The 19,004-nt window shown below is 38.4% G+C and overlaps 1 protein-coding gene across 1 annotated transcript in view; it reads left to right on the top strand.

Moving 5' to 3' along the window:
- The window catches only part of GPC3 (glypican 3), a 632,751-nt gene that overhangs the window by 388,499 nt on the left and 225,248 nt on the right, over nt 1–19,004 (top strand). The window lies entirely within an intron of this gene.

Genomic DNA, 19,004 nt, shown 5'->3' with positions numbered 1-19,004 from the left:
TCTTTTGCTACCTGTTAATTTAAGAGAACTGACTTTATTCAATAAGGTTTCTCTGCAATAGCAAATACTTGCCTGAGTAAGTGGCAGTAGCCAATATTACCTATGTCACCATTTCACCCACATACTCAATGACTATTTGTTGAGTGCTTTAATTTATTTTCAGAGCTGAATCATGTGATATGAATATAATGATGAGAGAAAAATAAAAACGCCCCTGCCCTCAAAAGATTTCATGTTCTAGTAATGGGTATAGTGACAAAATCAGAGATAGGTGTATGCACAGACAATTTAAGGATGTAAATTAAGGGATTATATAACCTAGCTTGGGGAGATCAAGGAAAGTGTCCTAGAAGACTTCCACCTGAATGAGAGCTCTTTTAACCACTTAAGGGGCAAGGGCAGGGTTTGCAGGAAGTAGATGACTGGTGGCAAGGAACCAAAGAAGTCTTAGGGCTTAGGTGGAGGCTAAGGAATAATAGAAGGAAGAGGGTTTTTCTTACTCACCTTCAGAACTTATCCTATGGCCTAGAGCCCTGTCCTGGGCAATAACAGGCCAGCCAGATCCTTATATCAATCTTGGATGAAACTACTCTGTTGTACTACCTTCTCACTGTAGCTATCATGAAGAAGTCAGGCCTCCCACTCTGGACAAGCTACCTGCATATATGGAAGGTTTGGAAACTGGTACTTCTAAGTCTAAGAGAGCCTAAATTATTTCTAGAAAAGGAAAACAGAAAGTTTGATGGGGAGGAAACTTGTCCTGTTTATAAAGAAACTGTTTTTTATACAATTATAATCTTGTTCTTACATTCCTATTAAGTAATGTAGAGATAATTAAGAAACTTGAACATCATGAGCAATTTTTTACTAGAGTTTTTTGAGTAGTGATTTAAATTTTTTTTTAATTTTTTTTTTCATTTATTTATTCATTTTAGAGAGGAGAGGGAGAGGCAGAGAGAGAGGAGAGACAGAGAGAAAGAAGGGGCTGCCTGACATGTGGTGGCGCAGTGGATAAAGCGTCGACCTGGAAATGCTGAGGTCGCCGGTTCGAAACCCTGGGCTTGCCTGGTCAAGGCACATATGGGAGTTGATGCTTCCAGCTCCTCCCCCCTGTCTCTCTCTCCTCTTTCTCTCTCTCTCTCTCTCTCTCTCTCTCTCTCTCCTCTCTAAAATGAATAAATAAAAATAATAAAATAAAATAAAAAAAAAGAGAGAGAGAGAGAAGGGGGAGAGGAGCTGGAAGCATCAACTCCCATATGTGCCTTGACCAGGCAAGCCCAGGGTTTCGAACCGGTGACCTCAGCGTTTCCAGGTCGACGCTTTATCCACTGTGCCACCACAGGTCAGGCTATGAGTAGTGATTTTAAAAAAATGTTGATCCATGATAGAAGCAGAGTAGGTTGATGTTACACTCACCTCCTCTCAGGATAAAACTTGAATTACAACTAAAATATAGAACAATCAACCTGAATAACCAACTGAAGACTAGCTAACAAGAAATTTCATAATCAAGGAATTACAGAAGCCATACTGTGAGTGGTGGGAAGGGCAGAGACATGAATAGGGCTGGTCACACTCCCAAGGTTGGCAACTAAAATTCTAAAGGTATATCTTAGCTGAAAATTTTTCCCCTGAGAAAGTCTCAACCCCAAGCCAGGCTCCCCCATCCAGAACTCCAGAGCTTATAACAAGTGCCCACATTACATCTGGCTGTGAAAATCAGCAAGGATTCTGTCTGCCAAGAGAGACAGAATTCTGATAGAGACACAGATACACTTTTGAAGTGCTAACACACAAAATCTCATTTATAGCCTCTCACCTTGAGATCCAGTGGAGGGAAGGTGAAGCTGCCTAGAGTTGCGTGAGGAGAGACTAGCTTTATGGGTCTGAGGAGAGAGCTGAGGGACAGCCTCTAAGACCCCTGTGTTTAGTGCCTCTTCCACACCACAGATGCCATCTTTCTAAAGTAGAGCATTTCTCTTCATATGGCATCAGTGTAGGAATGCAATAATTCCACATTCTGGACCCCCTGTCATCCCACCCTGTGGATCTTAAGCTCTCCTGAGGAGTTAACTGCCTGAGTTGAGTTATAGAGGTATGGACAGACTCAGAGGGTGTCAGTGACTGAATTATGTAGCTTTGAGGTAGGAGCCATTTCCCTCAATCTCTTTTGAAACTCACTGGGGCGTCCCCCTGGTGGGAAATCATCTAGCCCCACCATCTGGGCTCCTGGAAGCACAAACTTACATGTTATTGATGGCCCTGCCCTGTAGAAGTCTGGGTAGAAATGGGGACAGACTGTGTTATATGGCTCTGGGGTGAGGCCACTCCTCCTACCTTCCACCAACCTGACCGGCACCTCCCACTAATGGTAGATGCACAAAACCTTATCCTCTCAAATCCCAGTAACTCCATCTTGCTGAACTTGGCCTTCCAGCAGAATCTTGAACAGACTGAGTTAAATAGCTGTACGACAGGGGGCATTTTCCCCTTACACACCTTACCAGTGCTGAGTTTTCCCATCACATGGACAAACCTTATTTTATTTGGGCCCAACGAACTCTGATGGCCTCACCCTGACAAGTCCCTGAGACCTGCCCCACCACAAAGTTCTGCAAGCATTCACAGAGGTGGATTAGGGTCTGTTGAGGTCCCGGCATAGAAGAAAATATTGGATCCCTTAAAAAAAAAGGAGACAGGGAAAATAAAAATACATGTTAACCATATTTTTAAATAAATTAAAAATATTGCCTGACCTGTGGTGGTGCAGTGGATAAAGCGTCGACCTGGAAATGCTGAGGTCGCCGGTTCGAAACCCTGGGCTTGCCTGGTCAAGGCACATATGGGAGTTGATGCTTCCAGCTCCTCCCCACCTTCTCTCTCTGACTCTCTCTCCTCTCTCTCTCTCTCTCTCCCTTTCTCTCTCCTCTCTAAAATGAATTAAAAAAAAATTAAAAAAAAAAAAAGATGAATCCTTTCAGACCTGTGGTGGCACAGTGGATAAAGCGTCGACCTGGAATGCTGAGGTCGCCGGTTCAAAACCCTGGGCTTGCCTGGTCAAGGCACATATGGGAGTTGATGCTTCCTGCTCCTCCCCCTGTTCTCTCTCTATCTATCCCCCCTCTCTCTCCCCTCTCTCTCTAATAAAAATGAATAAATAAAATCTAAAAAAAGTAAAAAAAAAAAAAAAAAAGAAGAAAAGAAACTGCCGCCTGACCTGTGGTGGCGCAGTGGATAAAGCTTTGACCTGGAAATGCTGAGGTCGCCAGTTCGAAACCCTGGGCTTGCCTGGTCAAGGCACATATGAGAGTTGATGCTTCCAGCTCCTTCCCCTTCTCTCTCTCTCTCTCTCTCTCTCTCTCTCTCTCTCTCCCTCTCCTCTCTAGAATGAATAAAAAAAAATATTACGCACTATTAATGTTAAAATTGCGTATATGAAACCAAACTTGGTGTTATTTGAAAAAAGTATGAAGTTGGGGTTTTGTGGGGCCTTTCAGAAGTTAGGGCCCAGGGCGTACACCCAGTGTGCCTGTCATTAAATCTGCTTCTGAGCATTCAATAGGTGGCAGTTAGATTTGGTATACTGTGGGCCATTTTTTTTTTTTTTTGGCCTTTGACCTAGCACTGGCACAGAATTTGAACCTGTATCAATTTGGTGAATACAAGTCTCCCCTACCAGTGACTCACTAAGAATCTATCTCATGCCATTTGAATACTACGAGACACTCTTTCAGTGACTAAGCCTAATAGTCAGCCAGCAGGTAGAGGCAAGTGTAGATAGATTTCAGAATGCCTTGGGACTTTTGCTGACAGAGACCCCAGGGCCTGGTACTGGTAAAAACCAGACTTGATGTTCAGATTGATCCTATATGCACATACCAAGGCCCAGTAAACATAGCCACAAACTGTGAATCGCTTTGTACCTCCGAAATGGTTAATCAGGGTCAGTCATAAGCAGCATCTGACATTGACTTGCACCAGAGTTCCTCCCAAGAGGCTCCAGAACCAACAAACACAATGACTAGCTTCAGACAACATCAAAGCAGGAACCAAGTAACTTCACAAGCAGTATATTTACAGGGAGATTTTGGGAAACACCAGACCCTACAAAGGTAAATTCTGCTTTGTGTGGTCAGCACATGGAAAAATTTCTAAAGTGGACCACATCTTAGAACACAAAACAAGTCTCAATAAACTTAAGAAAATTGAAATCATATCAAGCATCTTCTATGACCATAATTGTATAAAAGTAGAAATCAATCAGAACATAAAAACTGAAAAAAACTATAAAGACATAGAGGCTAAATAATATGTTACTAAGCAAAAAATGAGTTAACAATGAGATCAAAGAAGACATCAAAAGTTACCTTGAAAAAAATGAAACTGAGAACACAACAACCCAAAATCTATAAGACACAGCAAAAGCAGTCTTAGCAGGAAAATTCATAGCATTACAAACTTACATTAAGAAAGAAGAAAAATCTCAAATAATTTAAATTTGTCTTTAAAGGAACTGTAAAAGAACAACAAACAAAGCCCAAAATGAGTAGAAGAAAGGAAATAATAAAGATCAGAGCAGAAATAAACTAAATAAAGTTTAAAAAACAAAACACAAAAGGTCAATGAAACCAAGAACTGGTTCTTTGAAAAAGAAGTTTGACAAACCTTTAACCAGTCTCATCAAGAAAGAAAAAGAGTGAAGATCCAGATAAATGAATCATAAATGAATGAGAAGTAAGAAGTGACTCCACAGAAACACAAACTATTGTAATATATATATATATATATATATATATATATATATATATATATATATATATATATATATATATATATATATATATATCACCAACAACTATATACCAACAAATTGGATGATCTGGATGAAATAGATGAATTTCTAGAAACATACACTCTTCCAAAACTGAGTTAGGAAGAATTGGAAACTCTGAATAGACAGAATGCAATGAAATGTAGTCATCTAATGCAGTAATGAAATGGAAGCAGTAATCAAAACTCCCTTAACAAGCAAATGCCCTGGACTAGATGGCTTTACAAGTGAATTTTTCTGAACATTCAAAGAAAAGCTAACACCTTTCCTACTCAAACCATTTCAAAAATTTCAAGATTAGGAATGACTCCCAAGCTCATTTTATAAGGCCAGCATTATCTTAATTCCAAAACCAGGTAAAGACAATGAAAATAAATAAAATTTTAGATCAATATCCCTGATAAATATAGATGCTAAAATCCTCAACAAAAATATTACCAAACTGGATCTAGCAAAGCTTTAAAAAGATCATATGTAATGATCAAGTAGAATTTATTTTTGGGATGCAAGGATGGTACAATATCTACAAATCAAAAAAATCTGATACATAACATTTAAAAAATGAAACAGAAACCATGTAATTATATCAATAGATTCAGAGAAAGCATTTGATAAAATCCAGCACTCATTTAAAATAAAAACTCAGCAAAGTGAAAATAGAGGGAACATATGTGATTACACTAAAGACCATATAGGACAAACCCACAGCTAACATACTTAATGGGCAAAAACTAAAAGCATTTCCCTTAAGATCAGAAACAAGACAGTTTAACTTTATTTTGGATTATTACCTTAAACACGCCTTACGCCGGTAGCTATTAATTTGGGTTAATCGTATGACCGCGGTGGCTGGCACGAAATTTACCAACCCTATATTAGCATGGCTTAGTCGAACTTTCGTTCATAGCTTAATTTTTATCACTGCTGTTTCCCGTGGGGGTGTGGCTGAGCAAAGTGTTATGGGCTGCGCTGGGGCGTGCCTGATACCTGCTCCTTTATTTCATAATATTGACCTAGAGGGCATCCTCACTGGAGAGCTGATACTTGCATGTGTAAGTCTGCTAATAATTAATAGGAAGGCCAGGACCAAACCTGTGTGTTTATGGGGCTAGAGGGCATTATGAAAATGCCCATCTAGGCATTTTCAGTGCCTTGCTTTTTTTTTAAGCTACATTAACTGGGTGAGTAGGAAAAAATAAATAAAAAGGCAGAGCTAGGGAGATGGCTGTTTAAGGAAAATAAATTCCTTAAAGTACCGCGATGCTATCGGGTAATGGGTGGGGTTGATGTAGTAAACCGGTTAAGTCCATAATAACCCAGTATAGTTTGATCTTGTTTTTGGGGTTTCACCAATCTTATTCAAGATAATAGTGAAAGTTATAACCACAACAATCAGACAAGAAGAAGAAATAAAAAGTCTCCAAATTATAGTGGAAGAAGTAAAATTGTCATTATTTGCAGATGACATGATACTGTATGTAAATAATAATATTGATTCCACCAAAAAACTACTAGAACTGATAAATGAATCCAGTAAATTGTCATGGCCAGATAGATTGCTTGTTTAGAGTGCTGTCTCAAAGCATGAAGGTTGCTGGTTCAATCCTTGGTCAAGTCACATACAGGAACAGATATTCCTGTCCCTCTCCTGCTCTCTCCCTTTCTCTCTCTAAAATCATTAAAATAAACATAAAAAAAGAATTTGGTAAATTAACAGATACAAAATAAATATCCAGAAATAGATTGTATTTTTATCTACCAATAATGAGCTATCAGAAAATGAAACTAAGAAAACAATGCCATATACAGTTGCATCCAATAAAGTAAAATACCTAGGAGTAAATTTAACCAAGGAGGTAAAACACTTGTACACAATACATTATACTGAAGAAATAAATTGAAGAAGATACAAATAAATAGAAACATATACTATGCTCATAGATAAGAAGAACTAACATTGTTAAAATGTCCACACCACCCAAAGCAATCTATAAAGTCAAAACAATTCCTGTCAAAATACCAATGATGTATTTCACTGAACTAAAATAAATAATCCAAAAAGTGTATAAAACCACAAAGGAACATGGATAGCCACATCAGTCTGATATCAAACTATAATATCAGGCCTTAACAGGGGTCCCCAAACTTTTTACACAGGGGGCCAGTTCACTGTCCCTCAGACCATTGGAGGGCCGCCTCATACAGTGCTCCTCTCACTGACCACCAATGAAAGAGGTGCTCCTTCCAGAAGTCCAGCGGGGCCCGCATGTAGCCCATGAGCCATAGTTTGGGGACGCCTGCCTTGGTAAGTAAAACAGCATGTTACTGCCATAAAAACAGACATATATATCAATGGAGCTAAATATGTAGAAAGCCAAGAAATAAACCCACACCTATATGGGCAGTTAACATTTGACAAAGGAGGCAAGAGCATGCAATGTGGTAGAGACAGTCTAATCAATAAGTGGTGTTAAGAAAATTGGAAGGATATGTGCAAAACAATGAAACTAGACCACCTTCTTACATCATATACAAAAATAAACTGAAAGTGGATCAAAGACTTAAACGTAAGGCTCGAAAGCATAAAAATCCTAGAAGAAAACATGGGCAATAAAATCTCAGACATTCCTCTTAGTAATATATTTTTTTCTGATATATCTCCTTGGGTAAGGGAAAGAATAGACAAAATAAACAAATGGGACTACATCAAACTTTTAAAAAGGCTTTGCATGGCTAAGGAAAACATCAACAATATTGAAAGACAACCCACTTGAATGGGAGAACATATTCCGCAAAGATACATCTGATAATGGGTTAATATGTAAAATGTGTAAAGAACTTATAAAACTCAACAACAAAAAGTCTAATTAAAAGATGTGTAAAAGACCTGAAGAAACCCTTCTTCAAAGAGGACATAGAGATGACCATTAAACATATGAAAAGATGTTCAATGCCAATAATCATCAGAGAAATGCAAATTAAAACAACAATGAGATTGATTAATTAAAACACCTGTCAGATTGATTCACATCCATAAATCAACAAACAACAAGTGCTGACAAGGATGTGGAGAAAAGGGAAGCCTCTTGCAGTGTTGGTGAGACTACAGACTGCTGTGGCCACTGTGGAAGACAATATGAAGGATATCAAAAAGTTAAAAATAGAGCCTGACGAGGTGGTGGCACAGTGGATAAAGCATCGGACTGGGACGCGGAGGACCCAGGTTTGGAACCCTGAGATCGCCAGCTTCAGCACGGGCTCATCTGGTTTGAGCAAGACTCACCAGCTTGAGCCCAGGGTCTCTGGCTCGAGCAAGGGATCACTCGGTCTGCTGTAGCCCCCCCCCCCCCGGGTCAAGGCACATATGAGAAAGCAATCAATGAATAATTAAGGTGCCACACAAAGAATTGATGCTTCTCATCTCTCTCCTTTCCTGTCTGTCTGTCCCTATCTGTCCTTCTCTCTGTCTCTCTCTGTCTTTATCACACACACACACACACACAAAAACAGAAATGGAACTGTGTTATGACACAACCATTCCACTTCTAGGTATATTGCTGAAGAATCCTGACATACTGATTCAAAAGAATGCATGCACTCCTATGTTCCTCACAGCATTATTTACTATAGCCAATGTTTGGAAGCAAAGTGACATCAGTACATGTGTGGATAAAAAGCAGTGGTACTTTTACACAATGGAATACTACTTGGCTTTTAAAAAGAATGAAATCTTACCTGTTGGTGGCAACATGGATGGACCCCATGAGTATTATGCTAAGTGAAGTAAACCTGTCAGAGAAAGACAAATAACATTAGTTTTCACTTATGTGTGGAATCTATGTAACAAACTAACACAAAATAGAAACATACTCATAGATACAGAGAGCAGACTGACAGCTGTTAGAGGGGTGGGGTAGTTGGAGGGTTAAAAAGGTGAAGGGATTAAACAAAAATATATATATAAAACTCATAGACACAGAAAACATTATGGTAATAACCAGAAGTGAAGGGGGTGGGGGAAGTAGAATGGGGTAATCAGGGGCTAAATGGTGACAGAGGATATGTGTCCTTGAGTGGTGAACACACAGTACAATGTACAAATAATAGATTATGGAATTATACATTTGAAACCTATATATTTTTGTTAACCAATGTAACCCCATAAATTCAATATTAAAAAATAATTTAGGAATCTGTAACTATGATTAATCTTTGTGCAAATGTTGAGCAATCTGGAAACATCCAGTTTGATGTGCACATTTTAAGGGTATGGTCTTTTCAATTTATTAACAAGTAATCCAGTTTTGTGTAAAATTAAAGAAAACATAACTGAACTCACTGGTAGAAAAGCTGATGCACAACTTTTCAACGTATTACCCTTCAACACTCAGTTTATAGCCAATCATAAACTTCACCCAAAATATAATTGTTAGCTTCCAGATTAAAATCTACTTATTGTCTTGAATTGGATACATAGCTTTAAAAAATCAATCTACAGCCATCTTTGATTTTATAAAACATTGCTAGAGGAGATACTAAGCCAGGTTGCCTGGTTGTACAGAGTGCTGAGGCTTCTAGGCTGGATTAGTGGGACTCAGGTTAGTGGGAATAAAATTGGGTAAACTCATTCAGTTGAGGATAGCTTTAAATAAACTCTTTGTATCAGCAGAGAGTCAAAATGATTTCTGGCTCTCATTTGAGAATATTATATCCTAGAAAATAACTATGTTTCTCATCTAAACTTCTATTCATCTTCTTCTCTTCTCTTTTGCTTCTTTCCTTTCCCACTCCTTCTTTCTTTTTCTTCTCATTCTTCTTCTTCAAGGAAAAATGTGAGAACAGATTGCAGTTTCCTTTTAAGAGAAACAAGATGTTTCATCTGCCAAGGCAAATCTTTAACTGAAGAAATGTAGCTCAAAGATTTGCATTGCTGTGGCCAGTGGCGTGGTGTGTAGCTGTTTGCATGTGGTCTAGTTATTTGCATATGGGGAGAACCAGAGCTAGCCTTGTTCCTTTCCCTTGCCGTGTGTGTGTGTGTGTTTGTGTGTGTGTGTGTGTCAAAGACACAGAGAGAAGGACAGATGGGTACAGACAGACAAGAGGGGAGAGAGAAGAGAAGCACCAATTCTTCATTGCAGCACCTTAGTTGTTCATTGATTGCTTTCTCATATGTGCCTTCACGGGGGGCTACAGCAGACCAAGTGACCCCTTGCTCAAGCCAGTGACCTTCGGCTTCAAACCAGCGACCATGCGGTCATGTGTATGATCCCACGCTCAAGCTAGGGAACCTGCACTCAAGCTGGTGAGCACACACTCAAGGTGGGGGCCTCGGAGTTTTGAACATGGGTCCTCTGCATCCCAGTCTGATGTGCCACTACTTGGTCAGGCCCTTTCCCTTGCCTTTAAAACGTGTTGCAGGACTCAAAGTGGAAACTCAATAAAAATTTTAGAAGCAAATAAGTAGAACCCAGAAGGTTTGTTTCTCTGAAGATGGGAAGGCACCATATGTAATTTTTATATTTTCAATTAAAAATCCAAGGTTTAATCTCAATTATAGTAATAGATATTGGTTTTCCAGAGATTTTCAATGAAATGATGAATGTCTTCCCTTTTAATTCTTCTCATGCACTTTCTTATAGTCAGAGAAAAATCTAGTACAAAGTAAAATGCCCTTAAGAATTTTTATAAGACAATTGCTTATACAATGTACTATCGTTATTGAACCTGTTTATGAGGGAATAGTTATAACATTTGATTACCCAATAAGCATGGGAACCATACTGTGGCCATAGTGATACTGCTTGCATGACTCTTAGAGAATGGGGAATTTGATTCATTAGGTAGATGAGTGATTAAGAAAGTAAATGAATAGGTGACAGCAAAAGGACTTCAGATAATTTTTTATAGACTGGTTTGCTCTTTGGACATTTATACAAGGAATATTTTTAAGGAATGATCTAGACGACTGTGTGCTAACTCCATGTTGTTACTCTACTTCTTGTGATTTTTTAGAAAATTATTTGCTTTTTAAATGTTTATGTTGACTCATTAATCCAGGTTCCCTATCTTGGAGTTGATATCTGAGGCAGTGTTCTAAGGGAGACCTACCCAGTGGCTATTTGCAGAGGATTTGGAACCTAAATGCTAGTGTGTTCTTTTGTTGCTGAGCTGCCAACTTTGGGATCAAAACAATCCATTTCTGATTCATGTATGTTATTAGCTTTGGCAGGATGGCAAGACATGGGCAGACACTGTTTTGTATATGACAGAAAATTAAATAAGCAAACAGAGGAAGAAGAGATTGTCTTTATTAGAAAAACAATCTTTTGTGGTTTATCTTAACACTAAGCAATGAGCTTTAAATGAAACAGCAGAAAGGGCACTCATATGTTCGACCTTGCTCTTTCTTTGACTCCAGATATATAAAATTTCATAACACTAGTCAGAGGCCTGCTGATTTGTTGGTTAACCAAAAGTTGCTAAAGGAAAATCAATACATAAGGAGATAATCATCATCTTTTCTTTTCCCACTGCTTCTATTGGACTTCCAGTGTCTGAGATGACCATTCTCCATGGCAGTTACTAATAGTAGTACCTGAGCCCTTGCTGTAAAGAGTGATAGTCTCATTTTGTTTTCCTTCCTCTTGATAAAATATTGGGGGCTGACTAACTTTGGAAGAACTGGAAGAATTATTATCACCAACTATTTGTAGCCAAGTGTTGTTTTTCCTCCTTTTCTTCTCCAGCCACATGCACAGTAAGTCATTTCTTTGTCACACTTGCCCTCCTCTGGACTTACGTCTTTGAGGCCCTGCTCTCACTTTCTGTAAATTGACTCCAAAATGAAGTAATTTGATTTTTTCTCTAGTGAAGCAGTGAGTTTCAGGTATCCCTTGTCCAGATGAGTTTGTTCAGCTGCCATGCAAGCTATGGAACCAGCATAATTGTGTCTATCATTATTTCGTTATAGAAGTCACTAAATTTGTGCAAGTAGTCTTCACATAGAAAGGATCTACTATTGCCTGACCAGGCGGTGGCGCAGTGGATAGAGCGTCGGACTGGGATGCAGAGGACCCAGGTTCAAGACCCCGAGGTTGCCAGCTTGAGTGTGGGCTCATCTTGTTTGAGCAAAGCTCACCAGCTTGTACCCAAGGTCGCTGGCTCGAGCAAGGGGTCACTCAGTCTGTTGAAGGCCCATGGTCAAGGCACATATTAGAAAGCAATCAATGAACAACTAAGGTGTCGCAACGAAGAATTGATGATTCTCATCTCTCTCCGTTCCAGTCTGTCTGTCCCTATCAGTCCCTCTGTCTGACTGCACACAAACAAAAAAAAAAAAAAGAAAAAAAAGAAAAAGAAAGGATCTACTGTTAAAACAAAAGTATTTTGCTGGAAACACATTTTCTCCTTGGAAAAAAATTGTTTTGCAAAGTATCCTGTGTTATGCAGAGATTTAATAATTTGTCCAATATATGTCAGGAGCACAGCTGAGATTATTACTATTGGCAGTATTTTGGGCACCATAAAAGGGCATTTGAAATGAATGGAAGACTCTCTGTAGTCTAACCCTCAAATCTGGTCTGTACCCAGGTGCCCAGGCTCTCCTAGCAGGTTGTAACCTATCTGATCTGATGATGCCTCCCAAAAGCCCCAGGTATGACCCCTCCAGACTGCTATTTATTTATTTTTCATTATTATTTGTTATATCATAATGCAAAATTATGATATCTGTTAAAAGATCATGGTACAAGGAACAAAGTTCTTGCCCAAGCCTTATTGAACTTTATTATGCCTACTGCAACACCTCCAGGGACAAAATGGCAGAATGATGGGGAAAGGTGACATCCTCCACTTTCAAAGGGAAGTGGCTTTTCATTTCTTGTACTACCTCTTGTTCTTAGAGCCATAGAATTTTAAGGTGTCAAAGCTGTCGATTTATAGCGAGGAAACTGAGGCCCAGAGAAGAGAAATCTCAATAACAGTGCTAGGATTAGAGCCATGGGTGTTCACACCCCTAATTCAGTGACTCAGAAAAAATAACAGATGGCTTTTAAAGTTCAAAATTGCCTGGCCTGTGTTGGCATAGTGGATAGATTGTTGACTTGGAATGCTGAGATCACCAGTTCAAAACCCTGGGCTTGCCTGGTCAAAGCACAAAGGACAAGCAGCCTATGAACAACTAAAGTGAAGCAACTATGAGTTGATACTTCTCACTCCACCCCCCTCCCTGTAAAATCAAAGTTCAAAATTTAAGCTCCTATGACACATTTCAAATAAAGTTCTCATTATTCCTCAGTGTAAGTTAAAAATAGATCCCACTTTTTAGTCCCCATGTCCAACTGAAAATTCATGCAATATGGATATTACTTGAAACCATTCATTTATTGTGAAGATAGAAATAGAAAAAAACACTTAGCCAGGTCTATTTCTCTTAATATGGATTGCTTCTTCCATCTTCTTGAAGACCATTATTTCTTAAGTAATTAACCTTCAATTACTTGAATCTTTGGTCCTCAGTTACTCTCAAAAAGTTTCCTCAAGTAGAGACTATAAACACATTAGGGTTTATAGTTTAAGCCCTGGTTTCATGGCTGTGTTTTGTCCTTCACTAGTTGTGTGGCCTTGGGCCAGCATTTAACCTTCTGGAAACTCACTTGGTAAATAAAAATGAGCATAGTATCCTACTTCACAAGGCTGGTTACAAAACTTCTATGTGAAACAAGTCTAGAATATCTTCAGTTTTGGATTACTTATTAAGCAGTAAAACAGCTATCTCTCAATTATTCACAATAATGATGGGGCAGCGGAGCATAGACAATACAAAACAGCAACGTATCTAGATACCATTTCTGTTTTTGTTTAGAATGTATTGTATTTGGGAAGCTTCTGAAATCTGTTTGCTGAGAGTAAAATTCAATTAGGTGGAATTCCCTGAGTACATTAAACACTTCCAGAAGCAGGCCTTGTTCAAATTCCTGCCCTTCTCTGGCCCTCAGTTTTCTACCTGTGAAAGGGCGAATTGCCCTAACAGACCAAACTATCCCTGTTAGGTCTGGTATTTATGTATCTATGAGTCTAGACACATGGAAAGAAGCAGGGAAAGCCAGTTTTAGATGATACCGAAATTTTTTCTTGGCAGCTAGAAATGTGCAAATACTAGGGAAAATAATCACAATCTGCCAATCCAGGGTGTAAGAAATTACAATTGACATTTAAGGAATTGATCAAAAGAAGATATTGGAGAATAGAGTGAAAATAACATCTGCAGACAGAAAGGGTTGGAATGATAGCAATGTTCAATGCTGCTGTCACAGAGGGAAATGCACAAGACAATTCTCTTTGTCTTGTTTCTGGTCAGGAGGCACAACAACTCTTCTCAATTCACCTGATTTTTTTTTCTCTCCCTTCAATCATGTCCTTTTCAAAGTTTGTCTCACATGGGTTTTTGAGCCATTCAGATTATAACTTTTGCTAAAAAACAAACAAACAAACAAACAGTGCAGTGCAATCAACAGAGACCCAAGGTATTGGTTAGAGACTATGTATTTAGATGGACTGTGGCTCAGAAGTTTGAAGTTACAATCAGAATAATCCTATTGTGCTCTTTGGTGGTAGTCTGAACTCTGAGTCTTCTTGTAAATTGGGAACACAAGGGCATTATTGTGTGTGATTTGGGATTCTGTATTAGGTGGTATATAATGTTGCATGGTAGTCAGCCCCAGTTTTATGTATCATGAATTCTCAGAAACTACATCTGAAATCAGACTCATTTTAATTTTATAATGAATAGGAAGAGACACATGAATAACAACAAGCTATGAAAATGAAGTAAAGCTGCATATTAGTCAGTATCTGATAAAGGGCAAACTATGAAGGAGCTTATCAGACTGTATCCATGTATATAATAGTGTTTTATTGTTGAGTTGTAAGAGTTCTTTAGATATTCAGAATACTAGACCCTTATCAGATACATGTGTTGAAAAGATTATCGTATATTCTAGGTTGCCTTTTTACTTTCTTAATACTATCTTTTGAAGCAAAAATGCATTTTCATTTACATATATATACATATATATGTGTGTGGGGTGTGTATATATATACACACACATATACATATACATATACATATACATATACATATACATATACATATACATATACATATACATATACAGTGTGTCCGTAAAGTCATGGTGCACTTTTGACCGGTCACAGGAAAGCAACAAAAAATGATAGAAATGTGAAATCTGCACCAAATAAAAGGAAAACCCTCCCAGTTTCCGTAGGATGATGTGGCAGCATGTGCACATGTGCAGATGATGATGCAACACCATATATACAGCGGAGCAGCCCATGGCCATGCCAGTCGAGATGTGGACGGTACAGAGGAAAGTTCAGTGTGTTCTGTGGCTCGCTAAATTTGAATCCATGACCAAAGTGTAACATGAATATTGGCGCATTTATAATGAAGCGCCACCACATAGGAATAACATTACACGGTGGGATAAGCAGTTGAAGGAAACTGGCAATTTGGTAGAGAAACCCGTTCTGGTAGGCCATCAATCAGTGACGAGGCTGTAGAGCAGGGGTCCCCAAACTTTTTACACTGGGCCAGTTCACTGTCCCTCAGACCGTTGGAGGGCCAGACTATAAAAAAAAACTATGAACAAATCCCTACGCACACTGCACATATCTTATTTTAAAGTAAAAAAAATGGAAACAAATACAATATTTAAAATAAAGAACAAGTAAATTTAAATCAACAAACTGACCAGTATTTCAATGGGAACTATGGGCCTGCTTTTGGCTAATGAGATGGTCAATGTCCGGTTCCATATTTGTCACTGCTAGCCGTAACAGGTGATATGACGCGCTTCCGGAGCCGTGATGCATGCATCCCACGTCACCGGAAGTAGTACTGTACGTGAGCCATGCTGCGCTTTGTGGCGCCGCTACATACAGTACTCCCAGAGCACAGGATGAGGATGGATCCTGTGCTCCTCTCACTGACCACCAATGAAAGAGGTGCCCCTATCGGAGGTGCAGCGGGGGCCGGATAAATGGTCTCAGGGGGCCGCATGTGGCCCGTGGGCCGTAGTTTGGGGACCCCTGCTATAGAGGCTATACGGGATAGCTACCTAAGGAGCCCTAAAAAATCTATGCATGAGCCCACATCGAACTGCACTAAATAGGTATGAAACTGGGAGAGCTTTCCTTTTATTTGGTGCAGATTTCACATTTCTCTCGTCTTTTGTTGCTTTCCTGTGACCAGTCAAAAGTGCACCATGACTTTACGGACACACTGTATATATTAGGTAAGAGAAGGGAAGATAGTGAGGCAGACTCCCACATGCACCCCACCTTGGATCCAACTGGCAACCCCATCATGGGCCAATGCTTGAGTACCTAGTTTTTTTAGCACCTGAGGCTGATGTGCTACAATGGAGCTATCCTCAGCACCCAGGGCCACACTCGAACCCATCAAGCCACTAGCTGCAGCAGAGGAAGAGGGAGATGGAGGGTGGGAGAAGCAGATGTTTGCTTTTCCTATGTGCCCTTACTGGGAATTGAGCCTAGGATGTCCATACACCAGGCCAATGCTCTATCCACTGAACCATGGGCCAGTGCCAAAGTGCTTTTATTTTTATGAAGTTCAGTTTATCTATTTTCTCATTGGTCACTTGTGCTTTTAGTCATATCTAAGGAACCACTGTGGAATGAATCCAAAATCACAAAACTTTACACCTGTCTTTTCTGCTAAGGATTTTTTAGTTTTAGCACTTCAATTTAGGTTTTTGTCCCCTTTTTAGTTAATTTTGTTCTGGTGTGAAGTAGGGGTCCAAATTCAGAGATATGTTACTAAATTCAGGTTGGTAGTATTTTGTTAAATTTTTTTTTACTCTATCTTTATAAGGAATGTTTGTCTGCAGTTTTCAGGATCATATGCTAAGAGTATGTTTAGTTGTGTAAGAAACTACCAAACTGACTTCCCAAGAAGCTGTACCATTTTACATTCCCACCAGCAATATACAAGAGTTCCTGTTGCTCCTTATCCTTGTCAGCATTTGACGTTGTCAGTGTTCCACATTTTGAGCATTCTAATAGCCAAAATAATTCTAAGACCATTCTAATAGCTGTGTAGTGGTATGTCGTTGTTGTTTTAATTTGCATTTTCCTGATGACAGGTGATGTAGAGGATATTTTCATATGCTTATTTACCATCTGTGTTTCCTCTTTCAAGTGGAATCTGTTGGTCTTTGGCTCACTTTTTAATTAGGTTGTTTTTTTCTTATAGTTGAATTTAAGTATTATTTGTGTATTTTAGATAACCGTCCTTTATCATGTGTCTTTTGGAAATATTTTCACAAGTCTGTGGATTGTCTTATCATTCTTCTGACAGTGTCTTGCACAGAACAAAATATTTTAATTTTAATGAAGTCTACATATTAATTATTTCTTATTTTTCTGACAGAGACAGAGAGAGGGACAGATAAGGACAGACAGACAGGGAGGGAGAGAGATGAGAAGCTTAAATTTTTCATTGCAGCTCCTTAGTTGTTCATTTATTGCTTTCTCATATGTGTCTTGACCAGAGGGCTACAGCAGAACGAGTGAGCCCTTGCTCAAGCCAGTGACCTTGGGCTCAAGCTGGTGAGCCTTGCTCAAACCAGATGAGCCCGTGCTCAAGCTGGCAACCTTGGAGTTTTGAACCTGGGTCCTCCACGTCCCAGTCTGATGCTCTATCTATCCACTGTGCCATCACCTGGTCAAGCTAATTATTTCTTTCATAGATTATATCTTTATTGTTATAGCTAAATAAGCATAACCATTCCAAAGGTCATCTATGTTTTATCCTACTTTATCTTCTGGGATTTTTATAGTTTTTTTGTTTTACATTTAGGCCTATGATTTATTTTGAGTTTGTTTTTATAAAGGGTATAAAGTCTGTTTCTAGAGTGTTTTTTTGCATGTGGATGTCCAGTTGTTCAAAAACCATTTATTGAAAAGATGATCTTTGCTCCATTGTATTGCTTTTCTTTCTTTGTTAAAGACCAGTTGACTATACTTTTTTTTGTTTATTGCTGGGCTCCTTACTCTGTTCCACTAGAGTATTTGTTTATTCTTTCAGAAATACTACACTGTCTTGAATATTGTAGCTTTACAGTAAGTTCTGAAGTCATGTATTATCAGTTATCTAACTTTAGTATTTTTTGTCAATATTGTGTCAGTTATATGGGGTCCTTTGCCTCTCCAGATAAACTTCAGAATCAGTTTGTCAATATGCATAAAATTATTAGCTGGGATTTTAGTTGCGATTGCATTGGATCTATAGATCAAGTTGGAAAAAATCTGACATTTTGACAATATTGAGTCTTCCTATCCATGAACATAGACTATATCTTACTTAGTTCTTTTATTTTGTTCATGAAAATTTTGTAGTTTTCCTTATATAGATCTTTTACATATTTTGTTTAATTTATATATAAGTATTTAATTTTTGAGGTGGTAATATAAATAGTATTATGTTTTAATTTCAAATCCCACTTGTTCATTTTGATATATAAGAATGCAGTTGACTTTTGTATGTTTCCAAGGTGTCATACAACTTGCTATAATTGTTTATTAATACCAGGAGCTTTTGGGATTTTCTGTATAGACAATCAAATCATCTGTAAACAAAAACACTTTTATATCTTCCTTTGCAATCTGTATAAATTTTCTTTCCTTTTTATGCCTTATTGCATTAGCAAGGACCTCTAGTATGATGTAAAAGAGTGGTGAGACAGGACACCCTTGCCTTGTACCTGATCTTATACTACTCAGAAAAATTAGGGTATCAGGAAACATGCAGATACTTCAGTACTTTCAGACTTTTGTATAGTGCTTTTTCACCAGTGAAATAAAAGTTAGTTTTGCATCTCATTTGCATAATCAAACAACTTTCTTTGACTTTTCGTTTGCTTTCCTGATGTTCTTGTTTAATAAAAAAAATCAAAATGCTTCTTTTTTATCACTTCATGTTCATTTTGAAATATCCTCTAACTTTTGTGATCAGTATAGTTGGCAGGCTTTGAGTTTCTTACTATTAAGCATGATGTTATTTGTAGATAGTCTTTAAATTCCTCTGTATTCTTAACTTATTTAGAATTTTTATGATAAATGGGTATTGAAT

Source organism: Saccopteryx leptura, chromosome X (assembly GCF_036850995.1).
Source record: "Saccopteryx leptura isolate mSacLep1 chromosome X, mSacLep1_pri_phased_curated, whole genome shotgun sequence".
Taxonomy (NCBI): Eukaryota; Metazoa; Chordata; class Mammalia; order Chiroptera; family Emballonuridae; genus Saccopteryx; species Saccopteryx leptura.
Note: the sequence above shows the minus strand (reverse complement) of the source record. Positions and strands in the feature narration are given on the sequence as shown.